Raw genomic sequence first — 25,177 nt, 5'->3', positions numbered from 1 at the left:
ATCACTCGTCGCTCCGACAAAAGATACGTACGTCCGCTACCCCTCTTTTCTGCCATCTCTTTCAACCTCGTGCTCCAATCATTTCTGTCCCTCCTTACCGCCGGTTTCTTCTCTTCCGCATTGTTTTTTGTCCTTCACCTCATTCTCGTCGTTCCTTAATCCGCGCCTATTTCTACCGTTTCCTACTTCCTCTCGCCTCCATCCTTCGTCACTTACTCTCTCTCTCTCTATCTCTTTCTGTCTCTTTTCAGCCGTCTTTGATCCCCGTCCAGTCTCCGTCCATTCTCTTGCTCCGATCCACTCGTCTGTTCCAACATTTTCTCGCTCGTGCACCTCTTTTTCCATCTCCTTAACCGTCCTTCTTGGACCGACCGACTCTATCCTTCCCTCTTGTCAGCCATCTCTCTTCGATCCAGTTTCCTCTTCGTTCTACTTTGCACCCCGTTCTCCTTGTGCCCCTCTCGCACTCTCTCTCTGTCTTTGAAGCCTACACGGCTCGATCCCTGTCGCACCCACGACCAGTTCGTTCCCTTTCACCCTCGCCGCGTACTGCGTCTCTGTTCAACCAGCGCCCTCTTTCATCCACTCTGTCGGCCTGTTGGCGTCTCCGTTGGACGTAGTCGTCGCGTCGCACGGATCGGTCCTGCGCGATGGGGATGCTGCGAGATAATCGTTCCCCCTTCGGCCCGCGAACAGCCGACCCCTTTCGGACACCCCCGCGCCGAGGGAAGCAGCAGTAAGAGCCAGGCCGCCGCCATAGCCGCTCCCCGGGCAACGAAGGAGGAGAAACCGGCGTACCATTCTCTTTTCCTTTTTTCCTTTCTATTTTTCTCTCTTTCTCTCTTTTGCGATCCGCGAGCGAAGATACGTGCTTCTTCCGCGGCGACGTTCTAACCTGCACCAGCTCTCTGCACCAGCTGTCCACTCGTCCAGCGACGCTGTTCGAGTAACATCGAAGGACAGACGGGAGCCGAGCATCCGTCAGCGGATCATGTGACGCGGACCTGAACACGCTCGACGTTGCCCTTAAACGCGTGTGCCCGATGACAGCGGGCGAAACGGCGCTGCCGACGACGTCGCCCGTGCTACGTCTTCGATTCGCTGCGTGGAACGTGGACGACGACCGGTGCAAGTTGGTGCCAGTGCGCTAACCTCGATTCCGTGGCATCGCGACGCCACGAACCTCGCGAACTGCGTTCACCGCTCGATCGCTAGCTCTCGGTGAGATTACACCGTGTGCGCGGTAAAGAAAGCAGCGGGTCGTCAAGATCTCTCGGACGAGATGCAAAGCTACGATGACACCGGTCATCGTGGAGAAACGACAGCCTGGAATCAGTAGTCGGCCAGTATCGACTAACGGTATCGTTTGATGACTCGAAGCGACGCACGAGAACGTGGTCCACGATGCTGATCGTTCGTCGTCACTGGCGAACATGCGTTGCATCGTAAGTCGCTTTCAGCGATCGAGCTTCGTTGCTTGCCTACGATATAATACGGCTGTCGCAATCGTTCTGGTGACGTGATTCGAAAGGATCGTCCACTAGGATGGTGGCGAGGGTCGTTGAGATGGGAAATGTTGACGCACGGCATCCGCACGTTTCACAGACTCGCTGCATCGACGTGTTCGGCCAACCAAGGCCGACGTTCTCGACGAGCTAATTGATTTATATCTTGGGAAAAGCCTGGCCGGTGAGCGATCTCGGCGTTATCGTTCGCTGCTCGGTAACAAAGCGAGAGACGCTCGACGAGATGGTGGAGAGGTCGCGCGAATGAAAGAAGAGAGTATATCGGCAGAGTATCCTTCGAGGGGAACAAAGAAGAGGAACACACGTGTTGCTCGAATGCAAAACAGCTTCTTATACGTCAAGGCTGTCGTTGCGTGCTCGCCGCAGCGAAAAAGTTACGCGAGATTGTGCAACGTGCGAATCGATATCATTCGGCGGAACGTGAGTGAGCGATCCCAAGAGCTATCGTATTTTTCTTCTCGCGCAGAGGATAAAATTCTGGCCAGGTGCGGGTTCTGTGCGCCGCTCGATGACCTTAACCTTTCGCGTTTCGGGGGAAGAAGTGGTCGAGGGATTAGACGTCGGACAGGGATCGTGGAGAAGCGTGAAAATTCGAGAAAGAATCCCCTTGCGACGTGACGAATCTAATTGAACGTATAACTGTACGCTCTTATCGACGAGCAGCCCGTAGAAGTAAGGGATGGAAGAAAGGATAAGAGGCACGCTGACGCATCCGTGCTGGATTTTTAGGCGAACGATCGCCGCACACGTTTTGTACCGCGACGATTTCTCATCACGTACGTCACTCTGAATCTCATCGACCAACACAGTGATTCGTGCGCCGGCGAATCGTAACGCAATTACCAAGTGTCTTCTAAACGATAAGCATCGATCATCGACATCGAACGAATCTCTCCTTATTGAGAAGCGAGCCGCACGACGGAATATTTATACCGAATATTTCAACAGCGACTTATTCGATCGAATACGATCGGCAAAACATTTTCCATAACCGCATACACGTAGAACGAGCAGCCGCGCGAATAGCTACGTTCTTCTCACGGACGACAAACGTACGAGTGCCCGGTATCGTCCAAGTTTCATCAGCAACGGCCAACGTCGAAGACGCTCTTTGTAAACGAGTGCAGTCAGCGGCGCATACAAACAGCTCATTTGCATTCTAACGATACGCAAACATGGCCGGACGGTTCGCCTCGGTTTGGAACGCAAGTCGGCGATAGTTTGATCGTTTCGGCAAGAGCCAGGTTTCGGCAGCGCTGAAACGTGTGGTGCACGTTCCGCGACTTTGGACACTGCGCTTCGGACTAAAGCGTGGTTCGGTGGTGTCGTCGGGCGATCGTGTCGAGTCGTCGTATCGGGTCATCGTGTTGGGCCTGCGATGAGTTCGGTTCAAGGATAAACTCAACTTGTTGCGAGAGAACACACGTACACGAGGTGGGTGGTGAAGGAGGAGTAGATGCGTGTGGAAGTGTGTCTTGGCGTGAGGCGACGCTTTGGTGCGAATGTGTGTCGGCTGGTGTGGTCGTTGGTGTCGCTGCTGATGGTTGCATCGCAGCCAGCCGTAAAGGAATACGCTATTTCGCGCGAGTGTCGGTACCGTGGCGTCGTGGAGGTGTCGTTGCTCGGTCGACCGGTGTCGATTCCCTCGATGATCGATCGACGACGCGGCCTCCGTTTCTTTCGATCGATTTCGCGACCGTGTTGTATCGAGCGGCCTGGTCGTTCTCACTCGTCCGTATTTTCAACCGCGTCGCACACGAGATGAGCAACGGGAGCAACGTGCTCGTCGAGCATCGGTGTTGGTGGTGAGTACGGTCAAATGTATGGCGTTCCTCTGCCTCTCCATCCATGTGTGTTGTATGCGCGTGTGCGCGCGCGCCACCGTTGGTCTGCATGATCTACGTGTGCATGATCTAACGTGTGTAGGTGTGCGGAGCCGTGGGTGCGCGCACGATAGGATGGTTAGGTACTTAGTAGCTCGTTACTGACACCGAACTAACATCGAAGTAGTTTAATCCAACGACGTCGCTGCGTGTTGTATTAATGTCCTGCTATTAAACGGCACTAACTCTTTTGAGATAGGCCGCTGCAACTAACGCGCAAGCGGACGCGTCTTTTTCCCTATCGATAATTGGCTCTTGCGAGTTGGTCGTAGCTGATATCGTTCTAAATCAACGGTTATTGTTTCCTGTAGGATGAGGTAGGTCAGTCGCGACGTGTATCTAAAGACTACACGGCGGAAAACATGATAATCCAGTTTGTCGGTTTTCCGACTTTTATGCTTTTATTTATATATCGACTACAGGATCTGTGCAGTAGCTAAGGCCCGAGGCTGGGTATTTTTCATAGAGTACAATATTGAAAGAGCGGCGTGCGAGCAAATATGAATAACTCTTTTGTATAATGCGTTTACCCGACACCTTGTGCATATCTTATCAAAGCATTAAAATATTTATTTAGAGTATGGCGGTGTGACTGTGTACGCATTCAATGGGAACTTTTAATTCGTTGTTTGAGTTTGAATATTTCTTTTCTATACTTTTCAGTATTTTTTTTTTCTATAGGCTATAGTTGGAGAAATCAAGACCCTCCTTTATTTCCTTTTTTATTTAGATTGTAATATCACGGTCTTTGAGAGAATACAGGATATTACTGCACGCAGGTAGATTTGGTTTGACGAGTAAGAACTTCTTTAATTATTTTCGTAATTACGTCAGCTTAGCTTTTCGTTTCGTTTTCGAGCGAAAATTCTCTTTCACTCGAATCTGGTTGGTAGAGAACTCCATTAGACGTTAATGTATTTCCTGTTATGGCCGTGAGATTTTGTCAACTGGCAGAGATCGATAGAAAAGCAAAATTATATTCGGTAAAAGAGGAGCGACAAAAAGTAGGTTCTGCCATGTATATGCATTGAAACTTTAAGCCAGTATCTTTGGGAGGCGAATCCTTTTATATTCGGATTTTGTTTCTCGACTTTGGTTTATGTTTGTGATACTTGAGAAGAAAAATGCAGATGAGAAAAATACACAGAGAAAGAAGGGAAGTAAACAAAATACGTAGAAAGAAGAAAGTAAAATACAGTATCGTACGAAATGCGAGTATATCGAACAAATTTTTAAAAAGTTTCATTTAAAAATTGGAACACGATAGGTACAATTAGAAAGAATATAACGTGATATTACCATAGAATAGATGCTGCTGATATTACAATGTCCAGTCGCAACACAGTATTCTGATACGCGTTGAAGTTATATCTCTATTCTCAAGTTTTACGTTTTCCACGAAAAACATTGTAAAAGTTTTTCGGTTGTCTCGCGTATGACGCTTGGTCCTCTCTAACTGTATCGTTATACTTGCTCTTGGCGGAATTTTTAACTCGCGTCATCTATGTACACACTTCTTTCGCAACAATAATTTTTAAGTTTCGAACAAAACACAACGATTCTTTGGTATAAAATGCAACATGAATGAATTCCTCTTCGTAAACTGGTTAGATGCATGGTGTTTGTAGATATTACGATTTCAATGATTTAATAATTAATACTATTGTTACTCATGTAGGGAGCATAACGAATATAACGAATATTTAACGCGTAATACAACACGAACGTAACAAATTGCCGAATCTGCTGCGCTGTAGGCAATAGGATATTTTATTCAAGCACATTGTTTTCGCTGCACCATATCGTTCATTATTGTATAGGTGTATTTTAAGTAGGAATAACAGCTTCAATGATTTCGCGTAATTTTATTCTATAAATAAGAGACACGCGTGTATTATCTGCCGTAATATTTTTCAGATATTAATCACTCTTGGCACGTTTCTTTTAATTAATTATTTATAGACGCGTCGACTATTCTAATAGGATATCAGCGAATTAATTGCAATGACGGGTCGAGTTTCGTCATTTTTGCGAAAGATTGCCTTGTCTTAGCATCGACGTCCGGTCGAGTGAAATAAAATTAATCATAAAACTATTTAATTAGAAAGCGAGATTAAAAGCTAGGATCAAACAGCATCAAACAGCCGAAGATTAAAAGCTAGGATCAAACGGCCGAAGATTAAAAAATAAATAAGATTAAACGATTGAAAATGAAGAATTAGATAAAATGGAAGATCTCCTTCAGTCGCTGCTGCAGACATTAAGATTTTTCCCGTGTTCGTTGTCACAGTGTTCGTTTGTCCGAATGCTGGTATTGCATTTTATCGGATTTTGTGCAATTACAGGATCGGCGAGTGAGGGCAAACTGCGGATAGAGAGCGAGGCAAATTAAATTTATGAGTGTCTGGCAAATATGATTGGGGTGATAAACGATAGAAAAACACAGGGTTCCGCCCATATGTGCGACGTTTATGCGACGATATTTGAGGCACGTGGTAGAATCGTAAAAATGGGGGCGCCAGTTTTAGTATTACCTATTCAGGACAAGGGAAAAGACGTTGAACCCCAAAAATTTGTAATTTATAGCCTGTTTGGTTATTTTATTTGCTCAGACAGACTTACCTTAAGCTTTACTTCTTTCCTTGTAAAATTTATAACTTTGGTTATCCGCAGGTGTTAAAAAATTTACTCGATCTAACGTCATTCCACGCACATCTTTATATTTTACCATAAATCTACTATACGGCCCACTATAAATTAGTTCTAGAATCATCAGACCTAGTACCTCGTTTCCTCGTTGATTTACGAGGACAATTATACTTGGACGTTCTGATTCGAGATCATTTCAATCCTTTTCCGCCGCTTGCCGCACTGTGCAAAAGGGCGAAGTCAAGTCTCAAACTTTCCACTTTGTTACGAGCATATCAGAGAAAGGTTTGTTGGCAACGCTTTAATTTTTATTTTTAGTAAGATAGGACTTTTTGTAGTTTCTCTTGAGGATTGTTTAGCAACGGGAATCGAGCAAAATTGCTCTACACGAAAAATTTGCGACTTTGGTTGATTTATGGAAATAAGGGTAAACTTGGTCTCGTTGAGCAATAAAGTAGAAGCTTTCGTCTATATTTTATCGTGCATGTAATACTTCACTTCTGTACAGAGTTCCCTTAAAATAATTATTTTCTAGTTGGATGATTTCCCTCGTTAGTTGACATATTCGTGAAATTTTTCTCGCTTACACAATTCATTGACAAAACGTTATCGTTCTTTCGTAACTCTTACTTGTTATCGAGCTTTACATTAATCCATATTTAACGGCAAACGTTAAACGAATTAGGGGGAATCGTAATCTATTTTGAAACTATCGCGTATTTGATGAAACTTCCGCACAGCACTTACAGTGAAATTTACCGAGTTTAGATTCGGTTGAGTATACATGCACCGAAAAGATTTTCAAACTCGATTTTCTCGAAACCTAAATCTTAGATGAACAAATATTATTCCTTCTTTTCCAGTTATCTTTACAATGAATCTACAATCTTCGAAGATTTGATGACGAAGAAAATGGTTTGTGATTTTGACGTCACGGCGGGGTAAAAATACAAGTAAAAATGAAATTAAACTAACAGAATATGGATATTAGCGTGTAATTTGAAAGTTAGGCGGCGTTGTGCAAGACTAATTACACGACTCGTGTCTGCAACTACCAACTATTCGCAAAATTAACGACAGCAGACGCTGTATCGATTTCTCTCACTAAAACCGTCAGAATAATTCTTAAGAGAAAACTTTGCATGTACCACGACTGGTTAAATGAAAGTTGAAATTGAAATGAAATGAAAGTAACAGAATATGGATATTAGCGTGTAACTTGAAAGTTAGCCGGCGTTGTGCAGACTAATTACATGACTTGTATCTGAAAGTACAAACTATTGGCAAATTTAACGTTAGCAGACACTGTATCGATTTCTCTCACCAAAACTGCCAGCGTCGGAGAATAATGCTTGAGAGAAAACTTTTCACGTGCCAGGAAAAATTCTGCCTGGCAATCTGAGCAATCTGAGCAATCTGAGCGACGTGCAAGGTGTCTATTACCGGCGTAACGGAATTTCGCGGAGGTATCCCGATCGGAGAACAAATGTGCCCGTAAAGTGAAATCAAGTGGCTTATTAATCTCGCATAAAGCGCGGCCGAGGAATTGCCGCTGCAACCGGAAGGAAATTCGATGGGCTGCGGCGGAAGTTGTAGCGCAGGAACCTGCTCTTTAGTCGCAGCCGCATTTCATCCGTGAAGAATCGCTTAGATTATCGTTGCTGGATTGCTTACTGCGACATGGTCCAACTATCGGGAAAGCGAACGTCGATGGAACGTGACAGGAGGGGATGCAATAAAAATTCAGGCAAATTTATTAGAAACGATGGCGAAGATCTCGAAAGAGATACCGAGAGAGATCGGAGGATCGAACGAAGCTAGGTCAATCGTAAAAATTCTGATTAGTTGGAAGAGGTATTAGAGGTAGGAGTTTGAGATCGAATCGAGATTAAAACGAAGGAATAATATCGTTTTCCCAGTGAATATTCTTGTGCCAATTGTGTGATCCATGTCGGATACGTGAAACAAACTTTTTTCACTTACTTTTATTTTTGTATCACGTTTAAATGTTTGGAACGAAAAGACCCAAGAATGATATTTACATAGAGAGTTTCATAACTCAGTCGCAGAAAAGTCCTGAGCTTTTCAAAAGTTATAATTGAATGCATATGTCAGTGATGAAAGTACGCAAGGATTTGAAACACATTTCAAACTTTCAAAAAGTCGAGGTTATATAACATGGTTTAGAGATGTGTGCGATCGAACGAATTGTCTTACATAGAAATTAGATGATGTTACGTTGCAAAAATATTTTTATTGTATTTTCTATTACGCTGATATTTATCGTACGATCGTATCGACTTGGACAGATTTTTGCGAACAACTCGAAGATACCAATATGCACAAGATACTAAGACGATAATCCTCCATCTAATTTCCATTTTTTTTTTTTTTTAGTTATATTCATAAAAAAAACAAATTTTTCAGTAATAAACAAACGCAGTCGCAAATTGTTACCGCAGAGAATAACGAGCGATAGGAATCGTTTCGTCTGCTTTCGTGAAATATCGTACGGTCTGTTCGAAGATGAAACAGTTTACGCATCCACACGGATAATCGAGAAGATAGGCCATTTATTTCAGTTCTATTAAAACTTTGCTTTGTATAGCTTTGATCGAACCTCCAATTTTATCGGACTGGTACAAGTGGAGTCTCAAATTGCAGCAAGATCACTTTGCAACCCTTTGTATCACGAATATACCCTTTAAGTCTTTGATCCTATGAATGCCTATATGCGTTAAGCAAAATCCATTCTCTTGCTCTACGAACACATGCATAGATATATGGCTGGCTACGCGATGGAGAAAATTCCATGGCTCTATGAATACACGCAAACGAAGGAAATAATGGACCAAGTCTGTGTACCAAGTTGTTGCACAAACAGAAACACAATCGCGAATCGAACGTCGCTTTACCATTTAACGTAAATTGCTAGCTCCTTTCCTAGATTTCTTACAGATTTACGTACATCGTTATTAATGTCTCCATCGTTTGCCGCGAATATTAATTGGTAAAAATATTAATTTATAAAAGCATAATAAATAGAAGCGTATTCGGACTGAAAAATAAAGAGATGTAAAATCGAATTCTTTACTTTTATATCATTTAATCGCGTCTTAATATCAAATCTACTTAGGACACTCGTACATATGGTTTTCACGTATGCTTTCTAAATGGAAACTATACCGTTCCACTGCTTTGCAGCCTATCCGTTCGCATACTCGCTGATGTTGGATTCCATTCATGCGTTATTACCGCGATTTATTCATGAAACAGCCGACTCGCGTCTCGCATTTATTCGACAGTTTTACAACTGTCACGCGAGCTATCGGTTGGCAATAAATACAGGAACGCTCGTGAAGAGAGCGTACGCTTTTCCTTCGATATGATAAATCGAAGATAGGAACGAAAGAAAGAAAGCGGCCACCTGCAGGGCGAAACATTCGACCTTGTATGGAAATTTAGCGCAGTTTATACGATACCCATAAACCATCCAGAGCTTGGAGCTTCTGCAACAACCGATTCAACGCTCTCACGAAGCTCGCTGCTTTTTATTTCCATCGTCGGTTTCCCCCGGCTTCTCCCGTCCCTCGCCTTCGTTTTTCCCCTTCGTTCTTTTTGCGCGTCCCCTTTCCATCCTCCCCTCTTCGTCTCTGTCTAATTTTTCCGTTCCACCGCTAGAGCAAGCATGTTTGGAATACCAGCTCGTTTAAGACGAGCAAAGAATCACAGCAGAGGAAGGAATAAAACTGCGAAATATCACAAGGCAACTAATAAACTTTTGTATTATTTCAAACACTCTGACATACTCCGAGGTTCTGACATGTTTTAACGATCCAATACTTGTTAGAGAACTCGTGCAAATCGAATAGAAAATTCACAAACGTGTCCTCTATTGTTGGCGGTGTTAGAAAGTCGATAGTTTTTTTTCTTTTTTCCCCAAGATACTCGGCAGTCTCTTAAACGTTGCAAACTAGCAACAGTGTCTGAAATATGCCGATCGTTCTCTGTCTATTTCTCGACTTTTCTTGCTAGCGGCACACCGGCAAATTTATGCATCATCCGACCGACGCGATAAATCATGCAGTCACCGATTTCGTCCGAGCGACGAAATAATAAATCAGCTTCTTGCCGCGTGTCCCCCAAGGCGTTGGTTTACTCTGCCTAGACGTGGCAGCGTGTTCGATCCGCGAAACTCGATCGAGATTTACGAGACGCGGTGGTGTTCCTTGAGCTGAGCGCGCTATCGCCGCGCGCGACGTTGTCTCGGCCTGATTGCGTCACGCGTCAGAAATCGCATCCGTTTTGTCGACGCCGACTCGAACAACGTTATCTCCGCGATTCTTCACCACCGGAACCGTTGCAAATTCACCCGCGGATGCGAAACAAGCGCGAATGCGAAGGAGGCTCCGCGGAGCTGAGAATAATGCTCGGATTTTTTAGCACCGAGCGACGACGAGGCGCGAATGTGACAAGCGACGACGTTCGTGGATCGAATAAATCTCGCTCGATTTCTATCCCAGAGAAAACTACGCACAGCCAACCGACGCTGCGACTCGGAGAATCAAAGACTACAACAGAGAGAACAGAGGACTACAATTTTCGACTAAAACCGGAGGAGGAAACAAGTAGTTGTAATGCGCAAGCGCAACGCTATACCGCATTAAATATCATGCTTCTGTACTTTTCTAGAAATATTGGCTTTCCGCGATTTACATAGATGCTTTCGAAGTACAAACGTAATTTCTCTCCAGCTTGATCTCTTATCGGAGGAAACTTTTCTCCGTACACTGTGCATAACTCACGACACTGCCGTGACGGACGCGAATCGATCAGGACCCGTAAAGTTAGAACCGGTTAAGCGGTTTTTAAGTTACAGAGGCGCGAACAAGCGTACATTAAAGCTAAACAGAATGCACCGTGTTCGCAGCGTGGTCGGGTAAAAATATCAGCATTTTCGGGATTAAAGACGATAAGAGCATTTCAAACGAGGGACCGCAGCACCGTTTCACGCAATGCAAACGACACTGCATTAAGTGTATGGCCGCTAAAAGGGAGCTCTTTGAACGCGACCGTGCAGGTTTCGAGGAACGTTGAAAGGAATAATTCTCGTCAATTATTTCCGCGAGATTTTTCTTCGTAGCGCGATTTGGTAGACGCACGCAAGCATAAAGTATTTGTACGTAAAGTTTCATCGAGATCTGCAACTTGGAACCGCGTAACGCTGCTTGTTAGTAACTTACTAACCGTGCAAACTAACTGTTAGCTTACTGTTTAGTGGAAATATAGAAACGTTTCTGGCCGCAGATAAATTATCGCGTTTGAAGAGCGAAACAGGTGCACCAATATTAGCTTCTTAACAGATTTATGCGGAGCTGAGCATTTGTTCGTTGATTTGACGTGTAGCGCGCCGAGATAATTATTATCGGAATTATTGCAGCATAAATTTGTTTAGCTGCAATCACAGCACACCGTACTCTCAAATTATTCTGTTTTTGCATTTCAATCATCGTAGCCTGGTAATTATATCGATACGTCAACTTGAAATCGCTCGATCATCGCGCCCCTCTAAACCGAATTCGATTAGCTTTCACCACGAATAACTTTCTTCGTTATAATCGTTTGTGACGGCAACTGACGGCTATTATCTTGGAACCGTAGCGAAAGGTTTATTTTTCAAATTATATATTCGCCATTCTCAAGTATACTAAGAGTGGAATATCCCCCGTTGTTTTTAAATCGAGCGATTAGACTCTCCGAATATTATTATGTATTTAAAGTATGTAAAAGTATGCAAATAAAATACGTAGCGTGGAATAATTGACTTATAGCGTCTGAACACACGAGAACAACAGCGTGAATTGTTTCACGAAGCATATGACGCGTGGAAGATGCTACACTATACTGAAAACAACGTGCTGTTGCAATAACGCAAGCTTCACTTTTTAAACATTACGTTCGTGATTAAAGTTGCAGCAAGCTAAAAGCATTGTTCCCATCTACATTTTCACCCTTGGCAAATTTCCTCGAGAGTTTAATAAATAATACTGAATTCTTTGAAATAATTGTGATAGACATATACGAATATAGCTAGGCTATATTTTTAAGACACGAAGACCACACGATAAGCCTGTCTCTTATGATGAAAACACGACAAGTCGTTTTCTGTCGGTTTTCTAATTTTAATATCTTTATACTTTACGACGAAAAAGGAATATATCAGCGCACGATATGCGAACGTGGAAAGAATCTGTCAAGTCCCGTTGAAGGAATTATTAATATCTTGGATATTCTAATGATTTTCGATGTTTTAAACTCAACGTTTTTACGAGCAATATGTTTTAATTGCGAGGAAAGTGGAAAAAGTGCATGGCTACTACGTGCTTTAAAATAACGTGAAATCACAATTTCGTTGGACGTGCCTCTAATTGACAGCGCATTGAATTTTGATATTTTAAAACAGTTATTAGAAAAATGGAAAATTTCACTCATCGTGTTCTTTTATGCGGAAAATACAACACGTACGAAATAGAAGGTGATCGTAACCTCGTAAAGACAAAATAAATTCCTATCCACTTTGCAATTTATTGCCAATTTCCCATAAAAATATGCATCATCGGACTATCTATAACGTCCCTAACGACAATTTGCATCTTGCAAGGAGCTGGCTTACCTTCCAATCGTATCGTATTTCGTAAAGTCGTCGGCGTTTTAAGCGCTCACACTGTCGGCGAGACCGTTTGCCTTCTTCGTGGATTCGAGGGTAGCGCGTTGTACCCGACAGACGGGAAAAATTAATGAGAAGCAATGGAAGAGAGGGGCATCAGAGACACTGTGACGAAAAGAACGGAGAGAATAAAATTTGTGTACGAAAGGCTAAACTTGAAATATTTCTAAAAATATGTTGCGATTAATTAACGGAAAAACGAGAAGAACGTGGGCGGAATCAAGCGAGAAAGTTTCTCCGCACACACGAAGAAGCGAGGCAAGGACGCTCGTTAAGCCGGATGCCGTTTCCGATCTTTGTAGCGGATTTAGAGAAAGTAACGAGGAAAGATTAGAGAGTAGCCGGTAAAAAAGTTGTGCAGCTTAACGTGGCCAAACGACATGGTGTTGTTGGCAAGGCAGGAGGTTGAAACGAGAGAAACGACGAACCGTTTGGAGAAACAACTGGAAAGGGAAAAGTTACTACCGAAGAAGAGGAGAAGTCGAAGATGACGATGATTTTCAGAGGAGAAGCAGCTTCTCCTGTGGTAGGAAAAGTCCACGCTGTAGTCTCCGTTTTGACTTTCCCTCGTACGATGGTGCGAGAAGTCCGTCTGTGCGGCGAGTTGGCGGTTTCGAAAGTAAGTTGGGCAGCGTTGCGGCAAATAACGAAGCGGCATTTCCTCTGAAATCGCCACAGTCTCGGCGAATAAACCAACGTGCATTATGGCTCCCAGGTCGGTGCTTCCTATCGGAGCCATTATCTCGTTTTATTCGAAGCAACGGTGCAGGCGCGCACGTTGCAATCTCTTGTCGGTATCGTTTATCGGCTGCTTTTGTGATGCTGCAGCGGAACTAGTTTATCGCAAAATGCCTACGCAAAATATTGGCCGGCGGTTAGCGAATTTTGTATTCGAAGGCTGTTCTTCGAACGCTATAGCTTGTGTGCGGTAGCTACGGGCGGAAATGCGTAGCGAGCTCGTGAATCAAACGATCGACCGATAGCAAGCATGAACGCCTCACAATTGCCTAATTAAATGTGTGCATGTATATTAAATTGAAGCGAAGATTTGACAAATCTCGAAGCACCGAACAACCATACTTTTGGACAGTGTGGTTAACGAACTTCTCTGTTGAAGCAACGTTAAAACTAGAGAACAGAAAAAGGTATAATTCTGAAGCGTGACACTACGCTGTACACCTGTGCGCTATACGTACTGTATAACACGGTATATCCCTGTAGAATGTTTAACAGGCGCATAGACGACATTTCTCATTGTGCGAACATTCCAATTTTTGCAGTATCCAGAGAGCAGCGAAAAATAATTAAAAAACAAAGTATCAAAAAATATATATATTACGTAAAACAGCAATAAATATTAGAGAGGGACGTACAACGCGAAAGCATAAAAGATAAATGAAGGTAATAAATCGAAGATAAAGGCAGTTGAAATGAATTATTGTATGAAATGCTACAAACTAAGGATACGTGGGTGTATCGAACGAAAAGATAAAACTGCGAATGAGAATTGATGTAGATATTATAGAAACCATTAAAGCAAAGTGTCTCAGATGGTATGGACATTTATAACGAATGGGAAAGGATAGATGGTCAAAAAAGATATTCAATTGGACCGGAGAAGAGGGAAGGAAGAAGGTGGCAGGCAGCGAGGAAGTCACGGGAAAACGAAGGCAAACGAAAGATGATGAATAAGGGATCCCAGAGATGGAATGTGTAAAATTCAGAAAATTGTTGAAACGCTTCGCTTGCCGGTGTTTCCGTGATAAGAGCGCGAAATTTTACCGGCGATTAATGGAATTTTCAACTAATAGGACAATCGCTTTTCTCGTCTGAGATTTCATTCGTTCAACTAGATAGGGATTAAGATTAATCGACAGGTTCTTGAAATATTTATGGAGCCCGTGTCTCCTCGTCTGTCGAGTCACATAATTCCGTCGATACGAGCGACTGCACAGAGTTACGTTACTTTTGTACTTGGAAACATCGAAGCTGTTTCTCGAACGCCACGAACGCTTCGGCATGAGAAACCAAATTATTTTATTACGTCAGTGTATTTAAGGTTTCTCCACTGTCGCCAGCGTCCGACGAGTCTACGCGTTTTGGATAATTTTCAATATCGCGTTTTTCTTTTTTAATGTCTGCGGTTCTCGCAACACCACAATTTGCCAATTCCCTTGCGCTTGCGAGTTTCGAGTTGTTTAATCGTGTCGTATTTCGTTTCGACAGTCAGAACGCTGTTAGTTTCGTACTAATTTCATAATGGGACGTTTTAATGTTTAACCGAGCAGCCGTCAATTTCAAATACGTTGGAAAGTAAACGTCAACCGTTACATATTCGGTTTCAATGCAGATATGGATTTCTCGTTTAATATATATACATAGACAAAGTATTTTTGCACTTTTGCGCTTTGAGATTCCGCATAAGCGCGTTAAAATGCTCGCTCTACTTACAGCCTTTTCTTTAAAACGTAGTTTCACCTATAATATTTGAAACAGGATTACGACCCGCTTTTTACACACTTGCCACTTACGCTGTAATTACGAGACGAGTATAAATTATACTTGTTTATGCTAATTATCGTTCGAAAGCTCCACTTTGCCGCGTATTACGACGACCAAAGGGTAGAAATTGCGGAAACACGGGAGAAAGGGTCAGGAGAGAAATCTGGTAACAGGGAAAATGGCGCGTTGGTTTTTGTCGCGCGACTATTTGCCCCTAAGCACGGGTTAGAAGCAGCAACGAGGCTGGAAACGCTGGAAAATCACAGAAAAAGCGTTGAAACGCAGAACCTGGCCAAGGGATCGGCTTGAATTCAATGGAGCGTACCGGCACTTGCCTCTCTCCGCCGCATGTTTCATGCAATTCGTAACACGAGGACACCACCGTGTTCTACATTTTTTCGAGCGTAAAGATACTCCACTACGCGATGTGCCGTAACTGTAAAATATTAGGCGAGAAACGAGATTCTGGAATGTACTTAACACGAACCGCGTTGCACGCTTGGGACAAAGTTTAAGGCAGGTTTCTCGTGTAACAACAGCGAAAGCGAGAGATTCTTTTCTTTTTTTTTTTTTTTTTTTTTTTTTTTCTGGACATAATTACTAGATAGGTGGGACCAAAGCATTCGTGGAATGCGAATATAGTCTCGAGGTAAAAACGTAATTTTTTCTATTTCGTTTCAATTCCTCGTATCGTTTATCAACTTGTTAAACCGCGCCTCGTTTGGTAACTTTTTAATCTGACGCGCGCGATACTGGAAAAACTAATTGGTCGATCAATTTCGTACAGACCTCATTCGCTTCGTTACGAATTTCCATAGGAACGAAACATCGAATTTTTATTCCATCGTTTGTTTGTAATATTCTTTCGGACAATATGGACTCGATTTATCCCCCGAAAGAAGTAAATTTTCTCGTGCATTTTCTTTTAAAAATGCTTTCGTTCAGTTTCAGGGTTGACCATCTAACTTTAAGAAAAGTCACAACTTTATCATTCTGATGACTGCGACTACACGCCAACAATGGTTACATTGTCAAAGACGATCACAAATCGCCCACCAATGATACTTTGCAAAAAGCATTGACAGAAATCGGCACCGAGTTGAAAGTATAGTCAAACACGTGTAAAAGAACGTATTGTATTCATGAAACAATGAAATAATATCTTTTTCGTTTGACACTAACTCGATATAAAAATGTCTTCTACCCTTCGCTTAAGAACAAGTTGACATTTGTCAGACGATATCAGGTGCACTTATACGATACACCTGTCTTCAAGTCTGTCTATTTGCATCGCGAAAAGGGTCCAGTCAGTCCCACATGTCCATTAGTTGGTCTAAAAGAGATCCATAAAAATCACTCGATTTTATCGTTGTTACACGGAGAATCCGCTCTTAATATAATTGACGTAATTAAAAGTAGTTTTAACTCGCTAATGAATTGAAGGCTTAGTCCGAAAGTAAAACTTTGTACATATATGTAGGTGAGTTACGAGGGAAGTTGGGCAAGAAGAAAATTCGAAAAGAAACTTGGAACTTTGCACGAATGTAGTTCACGTGATTCTGGTAACGGAACAATTTCTTCTTCCTGGTGAAAAACGGTCGAAGGGGTGGAAACACCCGCTCGGAGAGATTTTGACTTTTCGTATTATCGTGAATATTTAAGAAACTGTATAAAAGATGTAGGGAAAAAGTTAAATTAAAAGTTTGTTGGAGATTTATCTCCGCCATTCGTAATTTTTCAGAGTCTTATCTTTCGCTGTGACACACACAGTCTAGGAAGAGAGTATACAATTACAATAAAAAGATTTCGTACCTGTGCGTACGAATAAATTGATTCTTTCATATAATGGCATCATTTTTCTCATTCAAAAGTCGCTCTTGTTCGACACGTCAAATAAATATCTTTTTCGAGATGTTGCACTAAAAAGACTGTTCTTTCCCTTAGAGTACCGCATCTTAAAAGCGTCAGCCTACATTTTTAACGAGAAACATCAAAATAGAAGAAGGTTTAGAGCATTTTCTCGTAAAAATATTCCTTTTCGAAACCTACAGCGGAAAAGATTTTTTCTGAGAACGACGTCGCCTCGTCTGCTAAGTTTTTATCCTCGAAACGTATTCCGCCATGCTCAAACTGCGTTCTCAAAGTCTCAAAGTGTTTTTTTAAACAGCAGCTACTTGAAAATTGAACCAGATGTGGGTGAGCCGTTAGGACGAGCGAGATTCGTGGAAGAGGCGCGACAACCTAGGCTTCATAAATTGCTTACCTCGATTGTACAGCACGAGCTGTAAAGTATTTCAGTATGACAAAACTCCAAATACGAGAGAGGAGAGCAGCCATAAATAACACGGAGAAAAATAGTTTATTTGTGGACAAACGCTCCATTTATTCAGTTCGGCCGATACTTTATACGATGCTGCAGCGTCAATGCACTCGAACGTGTCATGTAAGTTTTATGCGTCTGCCAGATTAGCAAACACGAAGTCAGTTACAAAGCTCTAGGTATACAAACCGAATTTTATATATTTTGTCATAGAAACGATTTATCTTACAACTTTTATTGTTTCATGTATTACAAAATACCTTAAAATTTTTGCCATATATCGACGTATTCGCAGAAGGCTCTTAGAAAGACTTAAATTATTTAGTTGGTGAAAATTTCGGAACGAAATTGTAGCATAAACCAACGGAAATTGTATTAGGATCGGATCGGTGGTTTCATAGATGTTGAAAGATTAAATATCGAGAGGGAAGATATTAATATATCGTTAAACTTTTACGATTTCATGGACAATAGATCGGTTTTAATACATATAACTCTATTTAATAAATTGATACGATTTCATGGCGTAATAAATGTATATACGTTTTGGAGAAATTTTATTTTACACTCTTTTTTGCCTTTTCCTTTTAACTCGCGTAATAATTTGCGTTGTTGCTTTTCTTTTGTTTAAATCAAATCGATAGGAAATTGAATCGAAAATCAAATTGATCGTTATATACATATTTGTTTCATCAGAGATCGTATTAATTTCTATAAGCTTTGGAATGTTTGATTTACAATATCAGCTAATATTTAATATTGCCAAAGGAGAAATTATCAACTAAAATCCTCACCGATCAAAAATAATTTTCGTTAGGAATTGCATTAAAGAATTAAAAAGTCTTGCAAGTCTCCTAGAAGTTGTAGTTCAACAGTGATCAATCGATACCTAACTCAAAACGCAATTTATCTTATTTCCTTCGAAACGTTTACTCTACTTTTCCTCAAATCTTTTTTTTTTTTTATTAAATATTGGAGGTTTTTTAATTTGTTACAGGGTCAATGCTTTCGCCGCTTACGTCTATGTATATTGCGGTTATATTTATCTCAAGCTCAATCTAAACAAAGCAAAAAAAAGAAAAAAGCAAAAGGTAGACCTTTGAAGCGATCAACAAAATTAAACCTACTTTATATACCTTTTTTACATTTTATGAGTTATTTTAGTCTTTGTATTTTCGGTCGGGAACATTGTCATTTTCTCTTTTCTATTTCGCTGTTTGTCAGGAATTGTTATTTTGCACGATCGCAAAGCACAGTCGGTTTATCGCTCTCCCGATGACTCGGATCTAACTGCAAAGTTTTCAACGAGATCAGTTTAAATATTATATTTAGGGACAGCAGCGAACTGTCGTCCCCCTTCTCCTTTTCGTCCATCGCATCGTTTCGCTTCGCTTTTAATTAAACGCATTGCTCATTTTATACGCGCACGTACACCGTCATAAATAACTTTTCCTTCTTTCAATTCGTTATTTATCAGTATTACTTGTTGCTCCACACGTTTCACTTTTAATCTCGAAAAATTCACAAGCCAACTTGGAGCATCACCAAAGTACCACTCAGCCTGATGAAAAAATATCTGTTTTCCTTTCCTCCCCTGGTCCTTCCATTTTTTTTCTACCTTTAAACTGTCTTTTTACATCAAAAGCGTCTGTTTTCCCTCTTTACGTCTTTCTCACATTTTTTCTTTCTTTCTTTTTTTATTATTTTTTATTATTTTTATTATATGCCAACAATTTAAGCATCCTCGGAAACACCGAGTTTCGATTTCGACGGATTCAAATTATTTTAAACGAGTGGAAAATATAGAATACAATTTCGTCCAGTCTGGAAATTCTCTAGAGCATTCTTGAACTTCAGATTCAACTAGAGTAAATAATCGACGGAAGGTTATTCTACGTGCGAGAAAAAGCAGGAAAGTATACAATAAAATCTTTTGATAAAACCCTTAGTTTTCCAGGGAAAAAAAAAAAGAAATAGAAAAAGAAAAACGAGTTACGCGCGTGTACTACACCCTTGGACAAAAAGATAGCACATGTGTGCTATCATTAATTTCTCATAGATAGAGTCCGAATTTCCCAAGTTTGACGAATGGCATATAAACAGTACCTTGTAGTAATAAGGTATATGAGCTTGAAACTGTATCTTCGCTATTCCTCTTGTATTTATCAACAATGATTGTGAAATCCGGTCGGCGAAATGATAGCACACTTTCAAAAGTTGTAGTGTTTATTATCTACTAAATTGTACAAAAATAAAAAACCTTTTAAAATTTAATAATGTGTGGATCCTCCCTTATTCTCCACCACCTCTCCAGCATTCGTTTCGGCAAAGAACGATATAGTTTTCTAATATAATCCAGCGATATATTTCTCCATTCCTCTTCAAGGCACTTTTTTAACTGATTAATACTTTCAAATTGCCTATTTTCTCTATAAACGGCATTGCTTAATTTACTCCAACAGTTTTCGATTATGTTTAAATCGGGGGAGCATGCAGGCCAGTCCAAAACTGCAATATTTTCTGTTGAAAAATATTCTTTCACAACCTTAGCGGTGTGAACTGCAGCATTATCTTGCTGAAAAATAAAATCTTGTCTCGCAATATGTGTTGCGTACTTTGCAATTTGATTTTGTATCAAATTACGATAGGTTATAGCATTCATCTTGCTGCGAATTGATATTAAATCAGTCTTTCCGTTATACCCAATACCTGCCCAAAGCATAATGCTACCTCCACCCATTTGACGCCGTATTTGTGACAATTTTTTTTTTCTTACATCATGATAGTAAAAATTGAATCCATCTGGGCCATCTAAATTAAATCTTTTTTCATCTGTAAATATAACTTTCCTCCACTTCTTGTTCCACCGTATATGTTCTTTTGCAAAATATAATCGATGCTCCTTGTGAATCTGCTTTAGAGCTGGTCTTCGTTTTAATTTCATCCGCTTTATGTGCGCGGATTGTTGTAGTACACGTCTGACATTCCGAGGATTAGTTTTTACGCCAACTTTTTCTGCAATTTCACGTGACGTGAGAAGCGAATTTGACGCGGCACGTAAAATTGCACGTTTTTCACGAGTACTAATCGCGGAAGGTCTCCCACTGCTTTTTTTTGTTCCATAATTATTTACATCTTTCAGTAAATTATAAATGACTTTCCGACTTCTACTGAGAACTTTTGCAATTTTAGAAATAGTAAAGTTTTCTTTCTTTAATTTCAAAACTGTTTGAATCTCTTCACTATTTAGCTGTTTTCCACGTCCCATTGTTTGAATCGAAATTTGTAAGGTTTCTAATGAAATTCTTCTACTTTTCACTACGTCTACACCACTCAGAATACACAGAAATACTAAGGAATGGAAACAAAATGCTTGGTGTGCTATCATTTCGCCGACCGGATTTCACAATCATTGTTGATAAATACAAGAGGAATAGCGAAGATACAGTTTCAAGCTCATATACCTTATTACTACAAGGTACTGTTTATATGCCATTCGTCAAACTTGGGAAATTCGGACTCTATCTATGAGAAATTAATGATAGCACACATGTGCTATCTTTTTGTCGAAGGGTGTAGACCGCTTCTTAACTAAACGTCTTCAAACTATTATTAATTTCTTAATAGCGGTTCTCGGAACATTGTGTTTTACATTTTCGACGTATCTTGGCACGCGGAACGATCTGCCGCTGCTTACCCCTACGTAATCCGTAATTAGTCAAGTTTAAGCGTGCTCGACAATTTTCGAAACTCGATTTTCTGTAAAACCGAGCTTCGTACGAAACGATGTTATTTCATTTCCTCGACTTGTTTGCCTTCTCACGCGCAACCACCCTGTACCCAGTTGCAGCAGCAGTTACGAACCACCCTGTATATATTTCGTTATATCCTCGCTGCTTTCGCGATAAATTACCCGAGATCGACTACTAATTTCACGTTGCCTTTTATTCAGCTTCGTTGCAGCTTGGTTCCTCCCACTCATCCTCTCTCTATCTCTCGTCCTATTCTCTTCACCCTCGTCTCTGTTCATCCCTTGTTTTTCTGCCTCTCCTAGCACGCGTCCTTGGGGCTTCCTTCGTTGCCGAGTAACTAAGTAATTATTGAGCTCGGTAGATCACTTAGGTGATTAAAGAAGGAAATGGATGAGCTCTCATTTCCCTTCGTAAGTATAATTGACAGGGAAGCCGGCCGTGCCACGTTACACGTATTTAAGGGAAAGCCTGTACAGGGAAGCGCTTTGTGCCTGAATGGAGGCATTGAAAGTTGCAAGTAACTGGCTCGTCGATTCTTTCGTTTGTATTAATCGTCCATTGTCTCTCAGCGTTTCCTTGCGTAGTAGTAGTAGTAGTAGTTGATGAAGATAAGGGTATTTAATGAAGTTTAGGTTGGGTTGTTTGGAAAGTTTCCAACGTTTCCAACGTTTCTGACAACTGAGCGCTCCGTGGAAAAAGGCACATGCAACGACGATATCGCTTTAGGGGAGAAAAGGCTCGGGGTAAAAGTAATTTTCCCAGGGAACTTGGCATTGAGTCGTTGTTTAAATGGTAATTGGGTTAGATGATCTACGACGACTGTCGTATTGCGTCGGCTGTGAAATTTATTTTCTCACGACAACGTTCGCTATATTCCACGTTGAACGAGCTCGTGTAATTTTGACGCGAAGTTTGCACCGATTTGGCATATTATTTTTCTTCTTTATTACGTTTCGTTTCGAACGAACTTGTGTAATTTTCTGTTTTGATACGAGTTTTCTATCAGTTTGATACATTATCCCGTTGAAAATAGTGTTTGGAAATAGGTCGAGGAATATATAACACGTTAATAACGAAAAAATATGGTAAAATCAGTGCAAATGGTTTTTATTTGGTTTAATAGACATCGTCAACGTGTTAAAGTTCTTCTTTCTTTCTCCCTTGGATCACGTTTCAATGATAAATACACAGACTTTTTATCAGTCTGCCAGCTAACTCCAGAGGATGATAACTATAAAAACATGGTTCTCGAATATTTAATTAAATCTTGAGATTAATTTACAGAGACGATGCTCTGTTTTTATGTAAATTCTACTGCCTCGTTATTAAGAAGGGAAGACTATCATAACGAAGAGCGCGTGTGTGCGTGCATCCGAATTACGATATCTCTCTAAAGCGTTAAAATCAAAGTATCGGAATTCGGAATCGTACGTGAGACATAATACTTCTAATTTCTCGAACGAAAAAAATTTTAAGTTTTAAAAGTAGCTTTCATCTATAAAATAACATAACGTACGTTGACACGGTGAAATATCGCGTGGCGAGCAAAGAAGCTTAAGCAAAATAGATGAGCAAGAAAAGATAATAAAAAGGACAGAATAAACGGAGCGTTTTGTTGATGGAAAGCGGCATCGATAACTTCTTATTTAAATAAATTTACCAGCTACGCTATCGCGCCGTTTCGAGGTCGAAAGGATACTGCTCTATAATGGCTTCTTTAATTGATTCAGCCCTGCTTATTCTAATTATCCGGTCGGTATCAGCACCACTGACCCAGCCACTTTGTCCACTTTATTTCAGTGGCCAAGCAGTGAAATTGGAGAATGGAATGCGTGAGAACCGGTGATCGGCTTATAAACTTATCCACCGTCTGCTTTTATCTCGACGAAATGTGTGTTTTGCTAATGCGAGCACCCTTTATCTCGAGAATTCCACCCTCCACGGTCCCGTCGCCTCTTCAAATAGGGGAAATCTCTACAAAATTGTATATATGGGTGGAACCTTTGTTATATCATAGAGAAAAATAGCCGAACATGGAACGTCACTTTGTTTTTCGAAAGTCTTTCTTACGAAAGCAACAACGGAAGAATATTTTTATGGCTATTGGATTACACGTTTGTTTAACGTTCAGTTTTTAACACGATGTTTGTACTTGGAACGCCAGGAAGAATTTTCAGTATTGAACCTTGATCGTTGGAAGAACAGAAATTGCACCTGATGTGGAGAAGCGAAATGTGGAATACCGAGATATTAATTCATTACAGTCGTTACACGTTAGTCGCTAGTAGTCATTACTCATTGCACGTGACAATAATTGACTCTATCCGCCAACGGCGCCAGCCACGCAGAATGTACCGGGTACCCATAAGAACACCGAAGTCAAGCTGCGTTGGGCACGGATTAGCTGGAACTGGCTGACCGTGTGCTGTTGGCACAAGAGCAAAAGGGATAGAGAGACAGAGAGAGAATTAAAAAGAGAAGGTTGAAAAGGCCGACGAATTGCGAAAGAGAGTGTTTCATTGGACAAAATAGGGGTAGTTAGTCCCTGCAAACGCCATCTCCTGGGATTTCCTCGAGAGAAAACATAAATGCACGTATAACAGTTACATTTGGCTGTTTTCTTCGTAACTGTACGACACAAGTTACACGACAATGTCTATTAAAACAGTGTCTGTCGATATCATGTTTCGGAAATTATCAGAAATTTATAAAGAAAAGATGATTTTGTTAGGTATACATTTCTATGTAATTTCTATATGGGAAAGAGAAAAATGGTAGGTGAGTGAAATTGGTCGCGTTCTTGGTCGATAATGAATCTCATTTAATGGTTCCGAATGGATAACCGCCTAACCAATCTGATTTCTTTTCTTCTAACGAACTTTCCCTTTCTAACAAATTTTCCAAGGAACTTTTTAATGGATTCTATAAGGCGACACACTAGATTCCTCGATAATTCAACTCTGTGTTCGGGGTCCGGTGATTTAAATGTCTTGTCAAATTTAACAAGCAGGTTAATCGAACGACCATCTTCTGCTTCGCTTGATGTAAGTTACGGGCTTTTGCGAAAGTTCTTTACGTCGTCGCTAATTTTGCAGCTAGGGAAATTGGTCCCACCGTTTTGCTAAATTTTTTTGAGCCTTCGGGCTGGTTAAACTTGGTATTTTCGTTAATGGCCCCCGATAGGAAAGAAAATATATTAATTCTTATCGCGTCTAGATATTGTATTATAAAATAGTTACATACATAAATTTGATCTCATTTTCACTAAAAATTTCAATAACAATGTACTTATAATAAATAAGAAATACACAATATCGGCGTAAATACTCGTAAATTTAAAACTAAGTCTATGATACCAAAGATCGTAATTGAAATTGTGAAATCTATTTGGTCTAAATTATGCGGAAAGCTATCGACCCTCGATCATCTGAAACTTATTCAAGTATATTTAGTTTGAAGTATACTTTATTTTAGAAAAGCGTAGCTTCGTTTCTATCGAATATATCTTATTTCTCGTCATTTACCTGCAATATTTATTGCTCGCTCATTTAATAGCGAGTAATATAATTAATACGCGGTTTAGATCCGTACCGTATTCCGCTAATTTTTCTCGATGATGCTTAACGTTGATTTCTGCATAACTCGGTCCATTTAGTATCGTACATCCCATTTACTAGAAACGAAGGTGCGCGACAAATGAAATTCTTTGCCGGAACATTGCTCAACGACGTAATCCTTTTATTACGAGATACATGGTGACACTGAGATCCGATTAATTAACAATTCTTCGTTGGTCAATATCGGCTAGCTGCATTAAT

At 40.8% G+C, this 25,177-nt stretch overlaps 1 protein-coding gene across 12 annotated transcripts in view; it reads left to right on the top strand.

Annotated features, from left to right (window-relative positions):
- The first annotated feature begins 2,837 nt into the window (after positions 1-2,837).
- Positions 2,838-25,177, top strand: part of LOC132915036 (cyclic nucleotide-gated cation channel alpha-3-like) — a 219,775-nt gene continuing 197,435 nt past the window's right edge. For 8 of the 12 annotated variants that reach the window (XM_060974644.1, XM_060974651.1, XM_060974653.1 and 5 more), the window contains exon 1: positions 2,842-3,328. The gene's annotated coding sequence lies outside the window, so the exon portion shown is untranslated. Of the gene's footprint in view, positions 3,329-25,177 lie in introns of all 12 variants that reach the window. The other 4 variants (XM_060974654.1, XM_060974645.1, XM_060974643.1 and 1 more) reach the window with 4 other exon arrangements.

This window comes from Bombus pascuorum, chromosome 16, assembly GCF_905332965.1.
Source record: "Bombus pascuorum chromosome 16, iyBomPasc1.1, whole genome shotgun sequence".
NCBI classification, from domain to species: Eukaryota; Metazoa; Arthropoda; class Insecta; order Hymenoptera; family Apidae; genus Bombus; species Bombus pascuorum.
This window is presented reverse-complemented; position numbering and strand designations above follow the sequence as displayed.